The 26751-nt window shown below is 42.2% G+C and overlaps 1 protein-coding gene across 1 annotated transcript in view; it reads right to left on the bottom strand.

Moving 5' to 3' along the window:
• LOC126234860 (complement factor D-like) overlaps positions 1-26751 on the bottom strand; it is a 151758-nt gene that overhangs the window by 60244 nt on the left and 64763 nt on the right. The gene's annotated exons all lie outside the window — the stretch shown is intronic.

The following is a 26751-nucleotide window of genomic DNA, read 5'->3' as shown; positions in this document are numbered from 1 at the left end:
AGTCAGCGTGTGCTATGTCTACCACCTACGGCATCCAGTGGAGAAACATAGTGAGCTGAGTTTTTGCTACAGGACTGTGTTATGAACACTCGGTGGAAATGGGAACATCTTGTCATAGCTCCACCAACCTCATGCAGTGTGTAAGGCCAGCGCTAAACGAAGCTGCCGAGGTAGTGGAAAAGACAGTACAAGTAGTTGGCTTGGTTCAAATGGCTCTGAGCACTATGCGACTTAACTTCTGAGGTCATCAGTCGCCTAGAACTTAGAACTAATTAAACCTAACTAACCTAAGGACATCACACACATCCATGCCCGAGGCAGGATTCGAACCTGCGACCGTAGCGGTCGCTCGGTTCCAGACTGTAGCGCCTAGAACCGCACGGCCACTCTGGCCGGCTTACAAGCAGTTACAGTGATGTTTCTTATTGGAAAAATTTGGAACACTTCACATCATACAGGGACTGGATGAAGGACAAGGATTTTGCTGTTGCATTGCAGTGAATTTCCAAACTATATATATATATATATATATATATATATATATATGTACTATAGTTCAAAGGAGATCTGTGTCTTTCAGGGTGCATTCATGCCTGTCGCTGAAACATTCTCTCCCTCCAAGTTGTATTGTACCATCGAACACAGAAAACCTGCTCACTATAAGTATTTCATTAACATTATCTGATTGAGAAGTTGATGAGTATTACCATGTCCCACTCTTCCAATACATCGAAAACAAATACCGTCTATATGCCGACATCGAGCATATATGGTGATCCTATTAAATATATAGGTATTGGTCCACTGGAGCAGATGTCCAGTGATCAATGACGCTTGTACACACCATAGAAAAATTGTGTCGCCTGTACTGTAGGAGAACCAGAACCCACTCATAGGAGAGGTTTCCTGTGTTGTACCTTCATAAGTAGTTTGGTCCACTGCTTTATTCTGTGACACATCGAACCAGTATATGGCTACAGCTGTGTACACAGCCACACATTGTTTTTCTACCATGATTTGTAGGTCTGTGTCAGGTTCTAAACTGACATTAACATATTTTGATCCATTGGTTCATGGTGTAAACTATGCTGCTGCCACAACGTACAGGATTGTTGAATTAAAAGACAGAGGAAATGTTTGTTATTGACAAAAATGGGAAGGACATCACAAAATATGGAAACTGGAAGAGTTTGTTCAGAAGTGATAATCTCTACGTGTAATCTCATTTTCCACAGTGATGGGTTAGCAAATGTCTTGGTGTTCCGTTTTTCGAAGACACCCTGAGCATCGATTCCTCATATTAGTGGTACATACAACACCCAGGTAGATGATCGCTGTTTCGACATCCTATGTGGTGGTCATCCTGACCTCCAAATCTTTGGACACAGTGTCTTTCATTTTTGTGACTTACAGTGCATACCTACAGGTGGAACAAAGGCGTATTCTGCAGGGCTTAAAACCCACAGAGCATTAATGGTATGCACCATCAGTTATCAACCCCCCTGTTGGAAGAATGGAATGATTTTCACTCACCCAGGCGAGCATGTATGTATCCTCACTCCTCCACATATTTTGTCGTATTTTCATCAATTTTACATATTCCCCGTCAATTTTCGTAATGTTAGTAGGTTTTCCGTAATTTCAACGTATTTTGATCAATTACTCGAGGTCCAGAATGCCATTCTTAACGAATTGTCACAACAACAAAACATCTCATTGCATCGATCTCGTGAAGGTATCATCCAGTGACATTGCAGCATAGTTCTCAATTTTTGTCATTACTAAACCACCGTCTGATTACTTTGCGAGGGTCTAATACATGTGGACATATCACAAACCCTGTTACACAGCTTACATCACATGGCACTAATACTGCTTCTTAGTGTAGGAAATAGCCATCAACAGAGAGGTGGTACTAAAACTATGTTCCTTAGCCGAAAAACTTCATAAATTTGGTAAGATTTTATTACGATTTTCCATCCCCCCTTCGTAGATGGAGTCACAAAGTCTTCTCACACTGGTTGGATCAAGTTGCAGATTGAAAGCTCTAGCACTCAACCCTCTATTTCGAAAGACGTTACCCTTTCGATGAACCTATAGGCCAAAGACCCTGAGGAAAACTCTATATACCCTCTCTCTATGCATTTTGTAACTCTTCCTCTGTCTTTAACCAACCCTCCCTGTGACACTGTGTCTGATTTAATTTGAAACTGACCAGAAGGAGGAGGGTACTAAAACTGCAACATTCGATGTCTCGTGAAGGAATAGAACGAGCTGAGTTCTAAATAATCTACACACTGCGATATTTTGCTTTTGCGAGGTGTATAACACCTGTTTCAAACTTGTACTGACCAGCGCTTGTGATACACTATGTAATCAAAAGCATCAGGACACCTAGCTGAAAATGACTTAAAAGTTCGTGGCGCCCTTCACCGATAATGCTGGAATTCAGTGTGGTGCTGGCCCACCTATAACACTCCTGTCCGCTATTGCTATACCATAACCTTAAAGTTGGAGGCAGGTCGTGAAATAAAACCATCTTGTTAAAGCAATTATGGTTTAATAAAGCAACAGAGCAGTGTTACCCTCTGAGAGGAATTTTGTTATGTTGACCGTGTTGTACCTAATGGCGGTGGATTAGCGGAAGTGAAAGTCAGAATAACGTAAATATTTGAACAGTAACAAACAATATATTTGCCTAGCTATACTGTTTAAAGAATAAGGAAAACGGTCGCCAGCCTAATTAGGCAAGAGAAAGATTAACGTTCTCGTTTAAGAAAGTAGGCATGAGTAACTTTAACGGACAAACACAACCTAGACTTGGCCACACGCGAGTGCAATAACTCTGACACATATGTATGTTTACGGTAAGATTGAAGCTGACAGCTAGAGCAGCACAAATTATTTGCATAAATATAACAAATAGCGAAACACACTATTACTTTCAGTGCTTATTCAAACTGAATGGTCTTTATAACGTTATTATTACTATTCACTGCAGAATCATTAATTGGACATAGGTTCAGTATTATTGTTCAAATATTTTCCTAGCTAACATAAAATTATAAATGCAGTTCACTGCATTTTTATGAACTGGTCACAGGTCAAATATCTCTCAACTAAATACTATTCTATGTAGAATGAAAGTTAAATGGAGTTCACTAACAGGTTACTTCTCACTGTCTTTTGAATAAAGATATTATGTTAAGTCCCATAGTGCTCATAGCCATTTGAATAAAGAAATTATGGTTTTCATAAATAATGGTCTTCCCGTTACTTGTTACCTAGCATTAGCACAATAGACAAACTGTGGATCCTGTTATACTATTAATATGCATCTCCAATACACAAGAGAAACAAACACTTAGCAATCATGAGCATACAGCTTTCTACTATTGCAGTTTTCCACTTTTACTACAGTGAAACACAATGTTGACAAAATTGCAAGAAACTGACTCAGCTTTTAAAATTTACTACAGGCAGCAATGTGATGATGTACTAAGCAAAACTTTATAAGCCTCAGTTTTATGAACTTTTAATCTTTAAAAGAAACAGCAAATTGTCTTTATTACCACAAGAAAAGGCAAACCTACGTTTATAGCATTTGTAGACTTGGAGAAAGCTTTTGACAATGTTGACTGGAATAATCTCTTTCAAGTTGTGAAGGTGGCAGGGGTAAAATACAGGGAGCGAAAGGCTATTTACAATTTGTATAGAAACCAGATGGCAGTTACAAGGGTCGAGGGACATGAAAGGGAAGCAGTGGTTGGTAAGGGAGTGAGACAGGTTTGTAGCCTCTCCCCGATGTTATTCAATCTCTATATTGAGCAAACAGTAAAGGAAACAAAAGAAAAATTCGGAGTAGGTATTAAAATCCACGGAGAAGAAATAAAAACTTTAAGGTTCACCGATGACATAGTAATTCTGTCAGAAACAGCAAAGGACTTGGAAGAGCAGTTGAACGGAATGGACAGTGTCTTGAAAGAAGGATATAAGATGAACATCAACAACATGGAATGTAGTCGAATTAAGTCGGGCGATGCTGAGGGAATTAGATTAGGAAATGAGACACTTAAAGTAGTAAAGGAGTTTTGCTATTTGGGGAGCAAAGTAACTGATGATGGTCGAAGTAGAGAGGATATAAAATGTAGATTGGCAAGGGCAAGGAAAGCGTTTCTGAAGAAGAGAAATTTGTTAACATCGAGTATAGACTTAAATGTCAGGAAGTTGTTTTTGAAAGTATTTGTATGGAGTGTAGCCATGTATGGAAGTGAAACATGGACGATAAATAGTTTGTACAAGAAGAGAATAGAAGCCTTTGAAATGTGGTGCTACAGACGAATGCTGAAGATTAGATGGGTAGATCACATAACTAATGAGGAAGTATTGAATAGGATTGGGGAGAAAAGGAGTTTGTGGCACAACTTGACAAGAAGAAGAGATCGGTTGGTAGGACATGTTCTGAGGCATCAAGGGATCACCAATTTAGTATTGGAGGGAAGCGTGGAGGGTAAAAATCGTAGAGGGAGACCAAGAGATGAATACACTTAACAGATTCAGAAGGATGTAGGCTGCAGTACGTATTGGGAGATGAAGAAGTTTGCACAGGATAGAGTAGCATGGAGAGATGCATCAAACCAGTCTCAGGACTGAAGACCACAACAACAACAACCACAGTCTTCTACTTTCAAGTAAATGATAAAATTGGTGACTTTCTGAAAGTCTTTAAATTAGACTGTTTCCATCCCTGGGAGGCTTTCGCAAGACTATATTTACTACCTCTCACAATTTCACTAAATCCACAGTAAATCTGAATACTCTCTTAATACCAAATATCAAACAACATCATTTAATGTTTTGAGGCTTTCATTTTTTCCACAAACTAGGACACTCGGTAATCATAGTTCAAATGGAGAGGAACCTGACAGGTGTTGTAATAGAGAAAAAATCAAGGTAGGTACACGAATTCAGTTATAATAACCTTATATTTGTGCACACTAAAACATCCAATAAGCTGATCCTTCACTGTGCATTATTATAGCATTCCGATACCGTGATTGCGCAATGTGGTGGCAACTGCATGTTGGTGGGTGGATTTGCAGGCAGAATTGCTGGACTCTGTCCCTCTTGGTGGTGATGACGGATACCAATTCTAGAATCGTTCCAGCTATTTATCCATCCATCCGAGGCATTGGAAAGTGGCAGAAAAAGCCTCTCTCTGAACCAGCACAATATGCAACTATTACATGGCAGTGCACAGTTTGGTAACTCGACCTCGACTGTCTCTTGTTCCACCTTTTCTTCCTAGGCCAACCACAACTTGCGCGCGCTACTCAGTTCCGTTCCCGAGGGAAACCACTACACCTTTTATATACTGACGAACTAAGAACCCTAAGTGAAGGTCAGCAGTTTACATAACAGCAACCAAACACATTAAATAAAACAGAACGTTTGCACATATTGACATATCTACAAAAAATTATTCACACAGAAATTACAGTTATATATAGTAAGTTTTGTTCCCTCCAAATGGGACAAAGAATTTAAATGACAGATATACTACGTTGCATAGAATCAAACCACGACATCAAAGTTTTAACAAAGAAAGGAGTATACAATTTTGTGTTTTCGATTCAGTCAAACATATTTACAGAAGCTAAACGACGTAACATTAAATAAAACAAAAGGCAAAATAAATCAGTAGAGTATTAGAGTTATGGTGTTACACACCCTTAGTCTTGATGACAGCTTTCACTCTCGAAGGCATACGTTCAATTAGGTGCTGGAAGGTTTTTTGGGGAATGGCAGCCCATTCTTCACGGAGTGCTGCACTGAGGAGAGGTATCGATGTCGGTCGGTGAGGTCTGACACGATGTCAGCGTTCCAAAACATCCCAATGCTGTTTTGTAGGATTCATGTCAGGACTCTGTGCAGGCCAGTCCATTACAGAGATGTTATTGTCATGCAACAACTACGCCACACGCCGTGCATTATGAACAGGTGCTCGATCGTGTTGAAAGATGCAATCGCTATCCCTCAATTGCTCTTCAACAGTGGGAAGCAAGAAGGTGCTTAAAACATCAATGTAGGCCTCTGTTGTAATAGTGACACGCAAAACTACAAGGAGTGCAAGCCCCTCCATGAAAAACACGACCACACCATAACACTACCGCCTCCGAATTTTACTGTTGGCACTAGACACGCTGTTAGATGACGTTCACCAGGCATTCGCCATACGCACACCCTGACAGCGGATCGCCAGATTGTGTACCGTGATTCGTCACACAACACAACGTATTTCCACTGTTCAATCGTCCTATGTTTAAATGTTTATCCTTCTTACACCAAGCGAGGCGTCGTTTGGCATTTACCGGCATGATGTGTGGCTTACGAACAGCCACTCGACCAAAAAATCCAAGTTTTCTCACCTCCCGCCTGACTGTAATAGTATTTGCAGTGGATCCTGATGCAGTCTGGAATTCCTGTGTGATGACCTTGTTAGATGTCTGTCTATTACATATTACGACCCTCTTCAACGTTCGGCGGTCTCTGTAAGTCAACAGACGAGGTCGGCCTGTACGCTGTTGTGCTGTACGTGTCCCTACACGTTTCTACTTTACTATCACATCGTAAACAGTGGACCTAGGGAGGATTAGAAGTGTGGAAATCTCGCGTACAGATGTATGACACAAGTGACACCCAGTCACCTGATCACGTTTGAAGTCCTTGGGTTCTGTAGAGTGCCCCACTCTACCCTCTCACAATGTCTAATGACTACTGAGGTAGCTGAATGGAGTACTTGGGAATAGGTGGCAGCACAATGCACCTGATATGAAAAAAAAAATGCTTTTGGGGGTGTCCGGATACTTTTGATCACATGGTGTATAATCCGATTTTTTCATTCCAATACTGCAATGCCATTCTGCGAAGACTGTTCCGTAACAGCCTTACTAACGTCACCCTGTAAAACCGAAAATACAGATAAAATACCTTCCGCACCATCCAAAGTTTTCACCGTTTAATATCCGTTGGTTACTTGTACTGTACCTTTGGTTCTGAAGCTGTATTAGAGAAACTATATTTAAAATGTAATCGATGTACTAATGTATTTATTGCTGGATCATAATCAAGGGAACTTTATTGAAATGTATCGATAGCCACGACAAAATGGTAGTAGCTATGTCGTTATTTATCTTTACGTAAGGAGAGTCTCTGTCGCGTTGCGAGCAGAGAGGAGGCAGAGCAGCTTGAGTAACGAAAGAGTGGGGAAGTGTTTGTTCAGCATTGTGTATCTATACTTGCGCAAATGGAGACGCGCGTCGTTTGTTAACCCTCGAGTGTTGAGCACAAGGTAAGAGTGAACTGGCGGAGGAAGCTGCAGTGCCAGCTATTGCCTGTCCCGTAATTATCTGTGGCTCTGGAGACGACTCGAGGTTCTCATTGAACAGCAGCGGCAGCAGCAACGGCAGCTCAGCATTGTCGTCGACTACATTCTTCGTCGTCCAGGCAGCGAGTAGCATCGTAAGACTGTTAAGTGAAAAATTATAAACTCACTTTGGCATTGCTAAGCGACATTTCTTTCACAAATTATGAATAACTTGAATAATAACTTGCAATAATTAAAACTTGTCGGGCACCCGTGTTGTCATTGTCCTCAGACATAATTACCAAGCATTGTCCCTTTCCTTTCCACGCAATCACCGTGTGTGGTAAGAATATGAAAAGTGCTTAATTATTTACTGCTAGTTTGTGTGTTTGCTAAAGACAAATTTCAGTCTAAATTTTCTGCCACAGTAACTGTTCATTCTTGTACTGCATCACGGAAGCTACTTACAGTAAAGTAAAATTTACTGGCGAAACTAATAACTAATGATACCGCACAAATTAAGAGTGTGCAGGTTCATTTATTCTGTATTTAGCTTAGCGAATGGATTTTCCTGGCTTGGTACATATTTTATTGTTGCTTTTTAAAAGTAAAATCAATTTCACGTTTCAGTTCAATCTTTCAATAATCAAAAGTAAATTGCTTGCCTTTTTCTGAATTCTGCTTTACGTTACACTGAGGTTACTAAAAGTAATTTTTTTACTTAACAGAATTTAATTTAAGCCAGTCATTCATTTAACTAGTAACATCACTTAATTCTACTCTCAAAATTTAATATTTCAGAATAAGTAATTGCAAAGTCAGTGCTTTCTGATTTATTTATCACGCCAATGATTATTTGCTTAAATTTCTTCACCATTACCTTCCTCAAGATTATGGAGATTCAGTGCCCTAGTAGGCTGGCGACCATTTAATTATTCCCTCCTTTTAGCTAATTAGCGTATCGTTTGTGTTGTCAGTGATTTTTGTAGCAAATATTACGTGGTACCCTTTTTCCCCCTACGCGGTTAGTGAGCGAGTGCACTATATCCTCTGTTTTAATAAGACATATACCACACCGATAAATACAATCAACACGGTAATAGTACTGGTTGAAATACCAATGGTCACTATGCTACGTTTACACCTGGTATCGTACTCCTCCACATGCCTTAATAATTGCTGCATTGAAATTTGACCTTTCTCCAAATCTACCAGTTTATCTATCGTTTGCAATAGTGTAGCATCCAAGGTGTTGTTAATATACATCAAATATTCTCCTGGAGCGATGCTGAATGATGCATCTGGCCAGTACAACGTCAGATGAGTATCTGTAACCTTGGTGACTCCCGTGACTGTCGCTGGTAAGCTGAAACGATCCCCTACTATTTCACAAATTTCCCCGTTGATTAGCAAACCACTGCCCTGTAATTCCATCTCCGTGGTTGCTGTCCAACTCCAATTGTCATAACACTTGGCTGATATCCTCTCCGTAGTGAATACTGAATACAACCAATGCCTCCCAACTTGCTGAAAATGTGGCGTAGGCTTCACTATTATTCTCCGACACTCCGAAGTTTCTGCTTCTACCGCAAATAACCGGATCTTACAAGACCCCTTGCCCCTGAAAACAACCCGTGATGGACAAATGGAAAATGACTCCATTAGACATCTACTCAACTCTAAACTCGACGTAGTAGCATTAGTACCCCCCTCCTCAGAAATTAATAAAAACCTCCTTTGTCCTGAACTGTACGACCTTCCCCATGCACTCCCATCTGAACGGATAAGGATGCACTGTGTAACAATGATACTGTCTCCCCACACTAGTTTTTGGAAATCTAATCTCTATCTACATCTTAACTAGATCTGTTGTTACCTTAATCCTAGACATATGATAAAAAAGTAACAATTATCAGCACTACATGCTCTACCCCCTCTGCATACTCTCCCTCCAACTGCTTCAGACTCCATCTGAATTTTTCTGGTGACATCAACGTCACACTCACCTGCCCGTGTAATGCGTGATGTACTGCCTCTTGGAATTCATCCATCCTCACTTGTGCATCACCAATGCCGTTAACCAGTTCCTGCAGCAACTTAGCCATTTCCAGCTTCCTTTCCATTATATCCAATCGCGCTTGTACCTGTTCCAGAACCGTATTCAATAATTTCTGTGTTTGTTCTATATATTCTCGTAACCCTATAGCCATCCCACGCACCACGCGTGTCACATTCAACTCCCTGTACCTAATACCCGTATCTCTGTTGTGTGTATATCCACTAACTTCCCTATGCTTTCCTCCCTGTCGCGACTAAGTGTTAAAAGTTGTTCAAACCCTCAATATCGTCTCTATCCGCTGTTCCAAAAATTGTTTTCAGCAACTTCCCATCTGCAATCAACCAACCCCTCTTTACTCTCTTTCTCCTCCGTGGAATCATGCTCACGACTTAGCACAGTTGTTCCCTTATTTCCTTACATGACCTATCCAAAGCCTCGTACTCTTCTTGCATGTTCCGTAATATTCCGTTCTTAGATGCAACCGTTTCCACACTTGATACCATTTCCTGTAGCTGCCGCATCTCGTTCCTTACCTGCAGGATGTTGAGTGCCAGCCCAAGTGTCCACTCGTGACTCGTGAGGACCACATCCGGTTGTTTCCCGAAAAACACCCAACTTCGAAACAGCATATCCTGTACCTGGCCAGCTTGTGTCAGCTGCCAGAGAACTACGCCTCATACTATCCACTTGTACCCCTTTCTGCGTCACCTACAGAATGGAGAGAGAAGGAAAAAACTCCCATCACTACCCCTTAATACCAACAAAATAACCCTAGTCCGTGCACAAAAATAATACACACATGATAATTACTGCTAACTACACATCCCTCGAACGCAACTTATACTTAATACCTGGTTTACTGTCTGCTTCTGGCGCTTCTTTTCGCTTTCTGCCAGAAGGAGAAGTACATATACACGGATATACTACCCCCTGGAACGGCTTAACTCTACTAACGTGAACCACCGTTGTCTTGGTAGGCATCTGTAATTTTACATTGACAGGTGATGTCATTTCCACTGCCTGGTACGGTCCCTGGAACTTGTTTGGGAACATTTTGGTTCTCCCTATTGTAACATATGGATTAGCTAGCAGCACCCATTGGCCTACTCTGTACTGTGGCAACTTCCACGTTGTACCTCCCATCCGTTCTTGTCGTTCCAATGCTCATGTGTTAACTCGTCTAACTCTCTGCCATACTTCCTTAACGGTTTTCGCAAATTGCCTAACGTGCTCACCCTCCGCTCCCAGCCTTGGACGAAGTATGTCAAAAGGTGATGGCATCTTCCGCCCATACACCACTTCGTATGGCGACAATCCTGTCGACGTATGGACCTTATTATATCCACTGGTTACGAATTTCAAGTAGACATCCTAGTCGGTGTATTGACTATTTACATAGTTACCCAACATCTTAGTGATCGTGCGATGCACTCTCTCCGTTCGTCTGTTTGCTTGCGGATGGAATGGACTAGTCCGTAGTTTCCTTACCTTCAGTAACTTACACAGTTGCTTCATCAGATCAGATGTGAAATTAGTATCTTGATCTGAGATTAAGGACTGAGGTATCCCATATCTGAGTAACCAATTATTACCTATAGCTTGTGGCACCGTACTTGCTTTTGGTTATGGTAATGCGACCTTGACTGAATACATAGAAAAGTGGTCAATCACTGTTAACACATACTTATTCCCTGCTGCACTCCTCTTAAATGGGCCTAATACATCAATTACGGTTTGTTGGAAAGGTCTGCCTGCCTCTGCTAATCTTTGAAGCTGAATCTTTTGATAGCTCAAGTCCGCATGCTGTGCACATAGCACACAATTCCTGACATACTACTCCACGTCTTGATATCATGTCCTCCACCAAAACTTCTCCACTATCCGCCTATTCGTAGCTTTTCTCCCGCCATGCCCTGAAAGAAAATGATCATGTTCCTGTTGCAAAACTTCAGATCTTAACGCTGCTGGTACGACAACGTGCGAGCCGCATTTCGTCGACCTGCAAAGTAACCTGTCCTGTACTAGGAACTGCGGTTGCTTTCTGAACAATTGGCAGTCACTATCCACGGCTTGTGCCGAAAAAATGGTTCAAATGGCCCTGAGAACTATGGGACTCAACTGCTGTGGTCATAAGTCCCCTAGAACTTAGAACTACTTAAACCTAACTAACCTAAGGACATCACACACATCCATGCCCGAGGCAGGATTCGGACCTGCGACCGTAGCGGTCGTGCAGTTCCAGACTGTACCGCCTTTAACCGCACGGCCACTCCGGCCGGCCGGCTTCTGCCCTTTTCTACTCATCTATAGTCGCCCCTGTTATTTGTAATACTGCCACTTGCCTGCTCAATGCGTCAGCATTGGCATGTTTCACACCTGGCTTGTGTATTACCTCATAATCGAACTCACTGAGTTTCAGTGTCCATCTCACTAGCCTACTCGCTGGGTCTTTCAGACCTAATAACCATTTCAGAGATCGATGAATGGTCCGTTACAACCTTAAACCTTCTACCGTAGAGGTAACATCGAAAGTACGAAATCCCGTATATTACCGCTAACAATTCCTTCTCCGTCGTGGAGTAATTTTGTTCCGCCTTGTTAAGTTTACGAGACGCGAACGCAGTCGGATGTTCTTTGCCATCAATTTCTTAGCCAAGTACAACCCCAAGAGCGTGATTAGATGTGTCACATTGTAGTATAAACTCCTTCGAAAAGTCTGGAAACTTCAAAACTGGATCTGATGTCAGTATCCTTTTGAACTCTTGAAATGCTTTCTCTCACTCTGCCCTCCACTGGAAGGTAACACCTTTCTTAGCAACCTAGTAAGTGTCCTCACTCTTTCTGCGAACCCCTGTACGAATTTTCGATAGTAGCTCGCAAGACCAATATACGATTGCAGTTGTTTAACCGTTTGCGGAACCGGAAAATCTCTTACTGCAGAAGTGAGACGAGGATCTGTCCGTACCCCGTCCTGAGTGATAACATGCCCGAGACAATTTACTTGTGCTTGCGCAAAATGGCATTTGTCCAAACTTAATGTTAGCCGTGCTGCCTCTAATCTTTTAAACACCTCCTCTAGCTATTCCACATGCTGCTCTATCTCTTGAAAAAACTATAATGTCATCCAGATACATCGTGCATTTTTTCGGTTTCAACCCGCGAAGGACTCCATCCAACAACCTCTGAAATGATGCTGGAGCGTTTTTTAGTTCAAACGGTATTCTTTTATACTCGAAGTGACCGCAATGCGTCGTAAATGCTGTTTTTGGCCTGTCTTCCGGACATACTTCAATCTGGTGATAACCGCTTCGCAAATCCATAGTGGAGAAAAGTTTACACTGTCTGTAATCGCAACAAAACCGAAAGTTTTTCGACCCGTCCGGTGTCTTCTTCGGAACTAGGACCACGCTACTACTAGAAAGTCCAACCCAAGTATCGCTGAAAATCCCTGTCCCACAGTTGAAAACACCTCCACTTGCTCCAGGAACCATATGTTCCTTAACTTACACTTGAACTGTGCTGTCCCTAGTACATCTAATTTTTTATCACTTACTGCACGCAATCTGTACCTCAGAGCTTCCAATCCTTTCTTTCCCACGAGGTGCACACTGACAACTGATACATGCGCTCCAGTATCCACTAAAACTCTTCGCCACTTATCTTTTATCCAAAACATCAAACTACAATCCGCCTCTTCGTGCACTCTCTGAGTACCTCTTTTTACTGGGAATGCCTCCGGACAGCAGGAACACTCCCTTTTTCGTTTAACAGTTTTTTACCTGCTGTATCATTCATCCGTTTTTTGGCTTTACACTGCCATGCATTATGCCCTATTTTCTGACAACTGAAACACTGCTGTTCCCAACATCGTCCGTTAAAATGAACTTGCTTCCCACAACGGTAACACTCTTTGGAAGACGAAAAAATTTTCTTGTCATTGCGACTTCTAGTGGCGCTATCCACTTCCTGCAAATGTGTAGCTACGCGCAATGCTGCTACTAAGTCACTTGGATTTTCCATCCACATCCGGCGTGAAAGAACCGGCGAGACCCCTCGCAAGAATGCGTCTAAAGCTCTATTCTCTGCTTCTTTCAACAGAACTTCATTTTCACTCGCATCTTGCATTAACTCATACGCGTGCGCATTCGTTCTCCTAATTCTTCTACCATTTCACTTGTTTTTTTGCATCAAAATGGTTCAAATGGCTCTGAGCACTATGGGACTTAACATCTGTGGTCATCAGTCCGCTAGAACTTAGAACTACTTAAACCTAACTAACCTAAGGACATCACACACATCCACGCCCGAGGCAGGATTCGAACCTGCGACCGTAGCGGTCACGCGGTTCCAGGCTGAAGCGCCTAGAACCGCACGGCCACACCGGCCGGCTTTTTTGCATCATCCTCCCCAATTTTTCTCTAAGAAATCTGGCGCTGTTTTGTTTCCTGAACCTTTGCAATAATTCCTCAGCCATCTCTGTGAACGTAGTAGCAACCTTTAACCCTTCATGGTATGCCACATAAGTCTTTGCGTCACCTGCTAACCGTAACCTCGCTATCTGCAGACACATTTCATCTGACGAGCCACGCAGTCTAGCCGTACTACGTACGTCACCAATGAAAACATTCACATCCTCTGATATTTTACCTGAGAAGGAAAGTATCAAATTAGCCGCTGAACAATCTCCCGCACCGGAAAAGATAGTACCCTTGCATTCTACACAATCGCTCCCCGAGCCTGATTGAAAATTTTGCAAAAATTTTTGCTCCATCCTCTTCATGTGCTGCTTTTGCAACTTATTTTCTTCAATCAGTTTCTTAACTTGCTGTGTCAGTGTGACTACCGCATCACTTGTCCTGGTTGTATGTGCCTCTGGCATTTTCCGTGTGGTATACCTCACTTAACAAAAAAAAAAAAAAAATTGTATTACCCAGAAGCAAGTTAATTCCTAGCACGTCTAATGGCAAGCCATCTAGACTTACCACATTGCCCCGCAACATGACCATGGAAGCCACACACATCACAAGTGCTTGGTACAAATTTATCGCAAGGAGTGATGTGAACTGTTAATCGATACACTACACATTTATATTGTACAAAGTTAATGTGACTATCATTCCCACAAAACTGCGGTAAGTCCACAGGGCTGCTAGGCCTTTCAAATGACACTCTCACATCCCTTAACGTTAGCCTCGACATGTCTAGCTACACAGAAAACAGAGAGAAAGGAGTTGCTGGACTCACCCTATTTGGTGTTTCTCGGTTGCTCCGCATGATGCTAGTCAAAGTCGTTGCGAGGGTGCGCCTGACACCACTTGTTACAGCTTCTGCACCACTTGTTAGCAGCAGACACAATTATTTATTGAACTTTCTTTACAATTTCTCCCTTGTTGTCGCTGCCCAGCCCTGCGGATCCCTCCGCCTGGGTGCTGCTGTATAGATTCTCCAACAATGCGAGAAACATGCGCCGCTGATAGCAATCGTGAGCCTCAGGCCACCAGTGCTCCGCTGAAGCCAGGATGCCCTGTGTTTGAGATGAACTCGTCGCCGCTCGGCGCCCCCAGCACGCCCACGGAGCCTCGTCGTCGCCGTGAGGTCAGCTGCGGACGCCTGCTGCACCGGCGGCTGGGAAGCCGTCAGTCGCGATGTCCGCGAGGCCCGTCACGAAAGGACCATGCGCCGTGGGGCCGGGTTGCCGTGAAGTCAGGGCGTCAGTCCCCGGCGGCGCCTGTGACCAAGACCGCGCTGCGGCCGGTCCTGCTGGAAGTTCTCGCTGTAGTTAGTCAGCCATGGTGCCGACCGAACTCGGGCCGACCTCCAGAGCTGAAGTTGACATCTGGCGGTGAACAGATGACTCCTGCGAGCTGGAACAGACTTCTGGAATCGTCACCTACGAAGACTGAACATTCGGACACGGACCACGTCCATCCTCAGATCCGAACTGCTTTGTAATGGCTTCTGTCTGTTGCTGCCTGCGCTCCACTATTTATATCCGGCAGGAGGAAGTTTTTTACCCTCAGTCGTAGCGTTTTGTTATTCCTCCTGCAGTATATTGCAGCATAACTTAGCGTGCTGGCCTCACTTCCCTTACTCACAAGGGAACCTCCCCATCGCACCCCCCTCAGATTTAGTTATAAGTTGGCACAGTGGATAGGCCTTGAAAAACTGAACACAGGTCAATCGAGAAAACAGGAAGAAGTTGTGTGGAACTATGAAAAAAAAGCAAAATATACAAACAGAGTAGTCCTTGCGCAAGATAGGCAACATCATGGTAATGTATGCTCACGAGCGCCGTGGTCCCATGGTTAGCGTGAGCACGTGTGCAGCGAGAGGTCTTGGTTCAAGTCTTCCCTCGAGTGAAAATTTTAATTTCTTTATTTTCGCAAAGCTATCATCTGTCAGTTCGTTCATTGACGTCTCTGTTCACTGTAATAAGTTTAGTGTCTGTGTTTTGCGACCACACCGCAAAACCCTGCGATTAGTAGACGAAAGGACGTGCCTCTCCAATGGGAACCGAAAACATTTGATCGCAAGGTCATAGGTCAACCGACTCCTCCACAGGAAAACACGTCTGATATATTCTATACGACACTGGTGACGGCACGTGCTTCACATGACAGGAATGTGTTGTCGACCCACCTAATTTGTACACTTGGCGAATGGGTAAAAAGGTTCTTCTACCTTGCCCGACTTAGGTTTTCTTGTGGGTGTGATAATCACTCCCAAAAAAGTGATGAAAACATAAAAGTTTGTCACATAAACTGCAACAAATGAATGCAACAGTTTCACAGTCGCACAGTTTTCTTTGTGCTCTGTCAAAACATATGTTTTTAACGTTTTCAAATTTTTCCGTGTGTAGACCGTCAAATCCTGCATATGTCCAAGCAAATCTCAACATGTCCTGGAATTTTGGAGAGCGAAGTTAATTATGTGTGAGTGCCTGAACTTTGATAATTGTCTGAAAACAAAAAATTTAAGTTTCACTCGAGGGTAGACTTGAACCAAAGACCTCTCGTTCCGCAGGTGCTCACGCTAACCACGGGACCACGGCACTCCTGAGTTCAATTTGTCCTTGATGTTGCCTATCCTGCCTATGAACTACTATGTTTGTATATTTTGCTTATTTTTTTCATAGTTCCACACAACTTCTTCCAGTTTTCTCGATTGATCTGTGTTCAGTTTTTCAAGGCCTATCCACTGTGCCAACTTATAACTAAATCTGAGGGGGGTGCGATGGGGAGGTTCCCTTGTCAGCACTCTCCAGGCTTCGCTCGGCGCTCAGTCTGTGGGCGTCCTTGCATCAGCCTGTTGGTAGACTGGTGCTGTCAGCAAGGCTATCTGTGCCTGCCTACTTCGCAACGCCTCGGTCGCCGGCGTGCCTCTGTTTTGTTACTCTCCACTGCGTGAAGTAACGCTTACTACATGTGGCCGCAACACCACCTTCAGTGGCGTCTCACATTTTGCAACAGAAAAGTACGTTTTTTTTCGACAGACACCGATAGCGGTCACGCGAGGAATCCAATAATGCGCGCCCCCTGAACCATACCTTCAGCGGCTCCAACTATGAGCGCATCCTGCCTTTGCGAAATAGGATGGTTAGCGGCAGCTACATGGTCCGGTCTCATTCGCAGTGTTCGACACTATTCAGTCTTAGTCAGACCTCGACAGTTCGCTTGAGAATTAGTTCTGGGAGCCTCACCTTGCATGACACTCTTTAGTTTGCTTCTTGTAATAGCTGCACTTTATTGATGCTTGTTGGTCTGTAAAGTTTCTTCGCAATGCTCGGAGAAAGCTACAAATTAAGTAAAACTTTCGCTTACTGTATTTATGTGTTCACTAATCATTTCTGCTCCTGTCCAGCGTCCCTAAGATGACAGCCACTGCACCGCTTTGTGGCCCACCTCTCCTCACTGTTGCATACAAATTAGTACATAACATCTGTCATCATTGCAATAAGGTCGCACAAATCTGTCCAATCTCCCACATGCCGGCCAGCCACATACAGACGTGACTCCTGCAGTGTTGGAATATGTGTACACTCTCAATCGAGGTGTTCGGCGGAACAACCATCAAACACCTCGTTGTGCAAGTGGATCTCAAGGTGTTTTCCCAGACAGGTTAAAATATGCCATTGTCAGGCAGCTCTACAAAAATGGGGACACCACAGATGTCAATTATCGGCCAGTATCCTTCATGGAGAAGAAGTAAAAACTTTGAGGTTCGCCGATGACATTGTAATTCTGTCAGAGACAGCAAAGGACTTGGAAGAGCAGCTGAACGGAATGGACAGTGTCTTGAACGGAGGATATAAGATGAACATTAACAAAAGCAAAACGAGGATAATGGAATGTAGTCAAATTAAATCGGGTGATGCTGAGGGGATTAGATTAGGAAATGAGACACTTAAAGTAGTAAAGGAGTTTTGCTATTTAGGGAGTAAAATAACTGATGCTGGTCGAAGCAGAGAGGATATAAAATGTAGACTGGCAATGGCAAGGAAATCGTTTCTGAAGAAGAGAAATTTGTTAACATCGAGTATAGATTTAAGTGTCAGGAAGTCGTTTCTGAAAGTATTTGTATAGAGTGTAGCCATGTATGGAAGTGAAACATGGACGATAACCAGTTTGGACAAGAAGAGAATAGAAGCTTTCGAATTGTGGTGCTACAGAAGAATGCCGAAGATAAGGTGGGTAGATCACGTAACTAATGAGGAGGTATTGAATAGGATTGGGGAGAAGAGAAGTTTGTGGCACAACTTGACTAGAAGAAGGGATCGGGTGGTACGACATGTTTTGAGGCATCAAGGGATCACAAATTTAGCATTGGAGGGCAGCGTGGAGGGTAAAAATCTTAGAGGGAGACCAAGAGATCAATACACTAAGCAGATTCAGAAGGATGTAGGTTGCAGTAGGTACTGGGAGATGAAGAAGCTTGCACAGGATGGAGTAGCATGGAGAGCTGCATCAAACCAGTCTCAGGACTGAAGACCACAACAACAACAACATCCTTGCTTACAGCACTTTCTAAAATCTTTGAGAAAGTAATGTACTGAATAGTGGTTAGCCATCTCAACAGTAATGGGATACTTAGTAAATCACAGTTCGGATTTCAAAAATACTGTTCCTCCGAGACAGCAATATATAATTTCACTGTCACATAACAGAGTCTTTAAACAGTAAAATGTCACCAACTGGAATTTTCTGTGACTTGTCCGAAGCATTTGATTGTGTGAACCATGACATTATGTTACAGAAATTCTGTGGTATTTACAAAAGTTCTATGGTATAAATGGAATAGCATATGATTGGTTTAAGTTGTATCTAGAGAACAGGAAGCAAAAAGTTTCCTTATATGGGTCAAGTGATTTAAATAAGTTTGCCACTTCATCTAACTGCGGTGAAATTACATTAGGTGTTCCACAGGGTTCAATCATGTGTCCTCTTCTGTCCTTGATATATGTGAACGACCTCCCTTCCTACCTGAAACAGGAAGCTGAACTGACACTGTTTGCTGATGATACAAGCATCATTATTAATCCAGTAAAAGAAACTCAAACTGCAAATGATACAAATAAGGTCTTTAGAAATGTCATTAATTGGTTTTCTGCAAATGGGCTTCCTCTAAACTTTGAAAAAACGCCGTACATCCAATATTCTGCTGCAAAAAGTAAAGTTCCTTCAATAAATATAACACATCAACAGAAGTCAATAGACAGGGTAGAGCATACTAAGTTTTTGGGTGTACACATAGATGAGAATCTTAATTGGAAATGTCATATTTTCGATCTTCTAAAGCGACTAGGTTCAGCAACTTTTGCAATCAGAATAATTGCCAATTTTGACGATATTGAAATTAGTAAGCTAACATACTTTGCATGCTTTGACTCCCTGATGTCATACGGAATTATATTTTCGGGTAACTCAGCATTTAGACAGAAAGTATTCACCGCTCAAAAGAAAGTGGTTAGAATAATGTGTGGGGTTCATAGTCGCACATCTTATAGGCATCTTTTTGATAGATTGGGGATTATTACAACAGTCTCACAGTACATTTACTCACTAATGAAATTTGTTCTCAACAACATGGACCAGTTTGAAAACAACAGTGACATTCATGATTGTAATAGCAGAAAAAAGAAAGACTTACACTATCTTTTACTCAACCTATCTTTGGCAAAGGGGTAAAACATGCTGCTACAAAAATTTTCTACAAATTACCAGATGAAATAAAATGTCTGACAGACAGCTGTAATAGCTTCAAAAATAAACTGAAATGATATCTCCTTGACAATTCCTTCTATACCATAGATGAATTCTCGAACAGGAATAAATAAATCTATAAATATATTATAAGCGTTTTGTGCCAGTTAAGGGAATGGGGTAAATAATAGAAATATTAATCTTTAACTCTGTATCGTAATATATATATATATATATATATATATATATATATATATATATATATATATATATATATATATATATATATATATTAAAAAATCTAGTTTCATATATGCATTTCTTGTGTACTTGACCCGTTCCACATCATAACGGCTACAGTATCGTGCGATTGATCAGTGGAAAACGCAACCTAGTAACTAACTAACTTGGTAGTGCTGATACACTTGTCCACCAGTTGGGGCAATCAAAGATCTGTGTCTACTGGGTTTCTTGCCGCCGAACTGAAGACCATAAAGATCTTCCATCTGTAAGGTCCAATGATGGATGCTTGCAACGGGAAGCAGAACATGGATGATGTGGTGGTTATTGATGAAGCAAGAAGTTGACTCTAACACGACCAGTAGAGTGGTAACATGGGGGCATACAGGCCCTCCCACTAATGTGGCGTAAGGGCGTCGAAACGGACGGAGATTATGTTGAAAAACATGGTTTTGTAGCCAACTCACTGGGGAATAATATGGTGTACTGGTAGCCTGAATAAAACATACCTGCATTCAAAAAACAGTAAACAGTTTTTGATGTTGCTGAGCAACAGTCATAGAATAATTTTTAAATGAACGCACCGCCATTTGACTGTATTGTTGCTTCGGGCTTGTAACGTCTCTTAGAAGAATAAGAACATAATATTTATTTTTTTGTTGAAAATTAATGATCCCAAGAAAGTCACGGCACAGCATCACTAAAAGGTATTTCGGGGCTCTTTTCGTAGTAACATATTTCATTTAATATATGAGTTGTTAGGTGAGTAACAGTAAAAAAGCAAATAATATAAGAGCCAGCGAAACTGTCGCCCAAAAAACGCGGGGCCCGAATTTGCAGTGGCCACGAAAATAAGAATGTTTTATGTGTTTTTTTGTTGAAAATTAATGATCCCAAGAAAGTCACGGCACAGCATCACTAAAAGGTATTTCGGGGCTCTTTTCGTAGTAACATATTTCATTTAATATATGAGTTGTTACGCGAGTAACAGTAAAACAAAGCAAATAATATAAGAGCCAGCGAAACTGTCGCCCAAAAACGCGGGGACCGAATTTGCAGTGGCCACGAAAATAAGAATGTTTTATGTGTTTTCTTTCATTGTAACCAATTAGCTATGTACCAGGTGCAGGTGGAGATTTGTAAGGAGAGCGAAGCCATAGTGAGCTCGTTCCTCATTGTTAAAGGGTTAAAGGTGGCCTGCATTCTGGGAGTAGATTTTCTCCGTGAGAGGGACGCAGTGATCGACCTCTCCTCGGGAAAACTAAACATAGTTAATAAAGGTAGGAGGATTGAGTTGTCTATGATGAAATCGAAGGAGGTACTTGTGCCATGTTGCAACCGAATTAATATCGAATGTAGGAACCCCTGGGTACTACACCTCAATGATTATTCACCTGTGACGGATCTCTATTATCCTAGTATTGAAGATAGAAATTCTGAAACAAATGTTGATGCATTTCAAACCAAAGTACAGGAACCTGAAAGTTTAAGCAACATACAAAAGCAACAGTTGACGCAGCTGCTATCGGAATATATCATGGTATTTACCGATCGACCAGGAATAATCAAGGGGTACCACTAGATCTTCAGCAAACCGGCGCAGACTGACATCAGTCTGAGCCGCCCAAAAATTTTCAAGGTCATGCCCCACGTTGGGCGCCAGTTTCGCTTCGGTCTCTTTTCTATTTGCTTTTTTTTACTCTTACTTGCGTAACAACTCATATATGAATTAAAATATGTTCCTACGAAAAGAGCCCCGAAATACCTTTTAGTGATGCTGTGCCGTGACTTTCTTGGGATCTTTAATTTTCAACAAAAAAAAAATATTATGTTCTTATTCTTCTGGATCTGGCTTTCTATTAAAGGAACATTTTTTCGTTACTGTAACTCACTTCAAAGTTCAACATATCTTCCCTACATTATAGTTATTGAAAAGGTTAATGAAAATTACTTTGTTATGAATACTGATGTTACAGTTCGCAATGATTGTTCAACATCACAATTTTGCAGTGGATTTTTGTTAACAGTAAAACACCAATAAGTACCACGACTAGCACAAGAACATGAGACTATTATCGGAGAAAAAGACGTTTTTACTATAAGGTTTGCCAGACCGGAACTAAGCACAGCAAGATTTCTTTTATGTTATGAAGGTAAATTATCTTTTTTGTACTGTTAGTAATATATTATCAGCAGCCCGCGTCAACCTGCAAAACACATCATAAAATCTGCTGCTCTGCTCTGCAAGTCCGAAGACTGAAAGAAATAATTTTATTTCACTATTGCCTTCCCGCTTCTTTGCGGTATGATAGATTTCATTTAATGCAGTTTGAATGCGCCGCGGCAGCGGCTCGTTCGTTCGTAGCGCAGCTCTGCACCACGAATAATATTTAAATAACTGAAAATGTCTTAAAGGGATGGGATAATATACCAGGCAAGCTTATTACAATTCATAATGCAAGGTTTCACTAAGTAACTCTATTGAAATCATTTAAATATATTAATTATTACACACCTTTACAATGAGTACGTAATGGCGTCCCTCTCTCAATCTTGACAAAAGAATGCTACGCTAGCGTACAATACATCGTCACAGGTTATCCTACTCACGTAACTCCAAGAAAACGACAGAGAAATTAATGTTCGTTCTGTATTATTTATACTAGTCACATATTCTCATCTTCGTTTGATATTTATCGTCTGTGGCGGTTTCAGTACTCGCCGACACAGATATTATCTACAATAAATAAAAAAAAAACAGTACATAATTTTATACAAGAACAAAACATGACACACAATGTTTTTTCTTTATTACATAATATATCTTTTGCTGAGAGACGTTACAATGCCCCCTGGCAGCAATTGACTAACGTTAAGAATGTTCGGCAATATGCTGCCACTAACGTCCGTTTTGTCATTGATTGTCACCTTATTTGGAATATTCACTATTCACTTGTTTGCTATTTTGCACTATAGTTTTAATCGCACTCTTTATGGTTTTCTCACACTTTGCGAGGTGACCATAAACCTAGTCCCAGGGTCATTACAGTTTTCTGGCTCCCCCATTCGGGCTACGTGCGGTCAGAAATCCTGGGAAAACTGCGCCGGAGCCACGGTCATCTCGCCTGGTTTGTCTTAAAACACAGTTTGATTGTTCATCAAAAAAAGGTTGGAATTTATCCAATGTTCACAGATAACAAAGGTTATTTATGACAAAATGTTAAACCTTTAGTCTTCTTGTTAAAAATGTACCTTCTACACTCTTTCACATTCGTGATAATATTTGTGTTCTGTGTCACACTGAAAGTCAATCATTAAACAGTTTTACAATAGTGTAATGGATTGTCTCTACACTTAATCACGACAAATGTTCTACCATGGTATGTCACTCGTGTCAGTTTGCTTCACTAATGTGACGAAAACATATAACATATATCATCGAACAAATGAATATTTTGAGTCTATACACAGTAAACTAAAGAAAAAATGTTTGTCACGTAATTTCGTGTCCAATAAAGCATTTTCATATTAGTACATTAACAGCGTAGTTAGTAATGTTCGGTTGAATGTCAACAATGTCGTACGGAGCGGGCGGCGCGCAGCAATTGTTGCGTAGCGTCGTCTGGAACGCGGCGTGCCAACGACCGCTGGGGTCGACGACCTGCTCGCCGTAACAGCGACGGCGTGCTTGGGTGGCGCCAGTGCAGTCGCGAACCGCGCCGATTTTGATGTTGCTGAGCAACAGTCATAGAATAATTTTTAAATGAACGCACCGCCATTTGACTGTATTGTTGCTTCGGGCTTTTGTGCCACGTTCAATTGATTGCATTTATGTCATTAACATATATTGCGGGACATCAAGCTCAAAATTGACAACAAATTAAGAAAAACATTCACTCCCCACGAAATGCCAGACGTAAAAATGTCATCTTGTAAAAAGATTAATAAATAATAGAAGGAGAACGTCATATCTAATAAAATGAGGTTTACCTTCGCATATAAAATATGAACACATGCCCTTGAGTCGTAATGATAGTGAAATCCATTACGACTCAAGGACATGTGTTCATCTTTTACATACCAAAGTAAACCTGTTTTTATTAAATATGACGTGCTCCCAATATCATGTAATGATCTTTTTACAACATGATGAGGTTACATCTGGCATTTCGTGGAGAGCGAATATTTTTCTCAATTTGTTGTCAATTTTGATCTAGATGTCCTGCAGTATATGTTAATGACATAAACGCAATCACTTGAGTATGGCACGAAAGGCCGAAACTTGGTTCGTAATTAATTAAACAACAACACAGCCAAGATGGGGTGTGCTAATTTAAAAATAGTGGTGTACTACTCATTGAACGCCCCTATTATGATTACCCAGTTGTAGAACCGTCATTGGTGACATTCACATATATTCAGTACCCACGAGTATGGGCAATGAACATATTAATGTGAAAATGACGTAAAACTAATCGCAGGTAAGGCAGTTGCCATATTGTGATTATTGGACGATTCCTCAGGAAGTGAAGTCCAACCACGTGGGAGGTAGCTTACTAAATCTTCGTTCGACCAATATTAAATGTTGACCATCAGTTTGGGATACGTGTCAGACAGGATTGATAGAAGAAATGGAGAATCCCTCGGTCCACTGCTTACGATGTGATGATCAAGTGGAAACGTGTCGGCACACGTACAGCACAAAAGCGTACAGGCCGATCTCGTCTGACAGGCCGACCTCGACTGACAGAGACCGCCGACAGCTGAAGAAGGTCGTAATGTGTAATAGGCAGACATCTATCCAGAACATCACACAGGAATTCCAAACTGCATCAGTATCCACTGCAAGTTCTATGACAGTTCGGCGGGAGGTGACAAAACTTGGATCTCATAGTCGAGCGGCTGCTCATAAGCCACACAGCACGCCGGTAAATGACAAACGACGCCTCTCTTGGTGTAAGGAGCATGAACAGTGGAGAAACGTTGTGAGAAGTGACGAATCACGGTACAATATGTGACGGGGTGCGGGTATGGCGAATGCCCGGTGAACATCACCTGCCAGCGCGTGTAGTGCTAACAGTAAAATTCGGAGGCGGTGGTGTTAGGGTGTGGTCGTGTTTTTCATGGATGGGGCTTGCACCCTTGATTTTTTTGCGTGGCACTATCACAGCACAGGCATACATTGATGTTATAAGCATATTTTTGCTTTCCACTGTTGAAGAGTAGTTCGGGGTTAGCGATTGTATCTTTCGACAGAATCGAGCACTTGTTCATAATGCACGGACCTAGGCGGAGTGATTACACGACAGTAACATCCCTGTAATGGACTGGCCTACACAGAGTCCTGACCTGAATCCTAGAGAACACTCTTGAGATATTCTGGAAGGCCGACTTCGTGTCAGGTCTCACCGACTGACATCGATACCTTTCCTCGGCGCAGCACTCCGTGAAGAATGGGCTGCCATTCTCCAAGAAACGTTCCAGCACCTGATTGAACGTATGCTTGCGAGAGTAGATGCTGCTAGCAAGGTTAAGCGTTGGCCAACACCATACTGAATTCGAGCATTACCGATGGAGATTGGTATGAACTTGTAAGTCATTTTGAGCCAGGTGTCCGCATACTTTTGATCACACAGTGTAGATGTTCATTCAGGTTTAAAGGTCTTCTCAGTCACGATGTGGTTTGTTACTAAAATTCCAAGAGCATACATCCTAGCAGTGCAACCAGATACGAAGGGCGCTCGGCAAGTAAGGCCATACATAATTTTTCTAAAAGCACGTTGCTTTTATTTAAGATTCCAATACGCCCTATTATTCCTCACTCCTCTGGCTACAATATCTTTTTTTTTCAATGTAACCTCCACTCAATGCGATGGCCTTACACCATCTTACTGGCATGCTCAGTTTGCCCACATGGTACCACTATACTGGTCGACGTCGGCGTCAAAGTGTTGCTGCAGCAATGCATCCCCATGATATACGTCTGCTTCCCGCCGAAAGCATTATTCCTTGGGTCAAACAGATGGAAGGCAGAATGTGCAAGCCGGCCGAAGTGGCCGAGCGGTTCTAGGCGCATCAGTCTGGAACCGCGCGACCGCTACGGTCGCAGGTTCGAATCCTGCCTCGGGCATGGATGTGTGTGATGTCCTTCCGTTAGTTAGGTTTAAGTAGTTCTAAGTTCTAGGGGACTTATGACTACAGCAGTTGAGTCCCATAGTGCTCAGAGCCATTTGAACCATCTATCCAGAACATCACACAGGAATTCCAAACTGCATCAGGATCCACTGCAAGTTCTATGACAGTTCGGCGGGAGGTGACAAAACTTGGATCTCATAGTCGAGCGGCTGCTCATAAGCCACACAGCACGCCGGTAAATGCCAAACGACGCCTCTCTTGGTGTAAGGAGCATGAACAGTGGAGAAACGTTGTGAGAAGTGACGAATCACGGTACAATATGTGACAGGGTGCGGGTATGGCGAATGCCCGGTGAACATCACCTGCCAGCGCGTGTAGTGCTAACAGTAAAATTCGGAGGCGGTGGTGTTATGGTGTGGTCGTGTTTTTCATGGATGGGGCTTGCACCCTTGATTTTTTGCGTGGCACTATCAGAGCACAGGCATACATTGATGTTATAAGCATCTTTTTGCTTTCCACTGTTGAAGAGCAGTTCGGGGTTAGCGATTGTATCTTTCGACAGAATCGAGCACTTGTTCATAATGCACGGACCGTGGCGGAGTGATTACACGACAGTAACATCCCTGTAATGGACTGGCCTACACAGAGTCCTGACCTGAATCGTAGAGAACACCCTTGAGATATTCTGGAAGGCCGACTTCGTGTCAGGTATCACCGACTGACATCGATACCTTTCCTCGGCGCAGCACTCC

This window comes from Schistocerca nitens, chromosome 2 (assembly GCF_023898315.1).
Source record: "Schistocerca nitens isolate TAMUIC-IGC-003100 chromosome 2, iqSchNite1.1, whole genome shotgun sequence".
Taxonomy (NCBI): Eukaryota; Metazoa; Arthropoda; class Insecta; order Orthoptera; family Acrididae; genus Schistocerca; species Schistocerca nitens.
The sequence above is the reverse complement of the archived record's forward strand: the minus strand, read 5'-3'. Positions and strand labels throughout refer to the sequence as shown.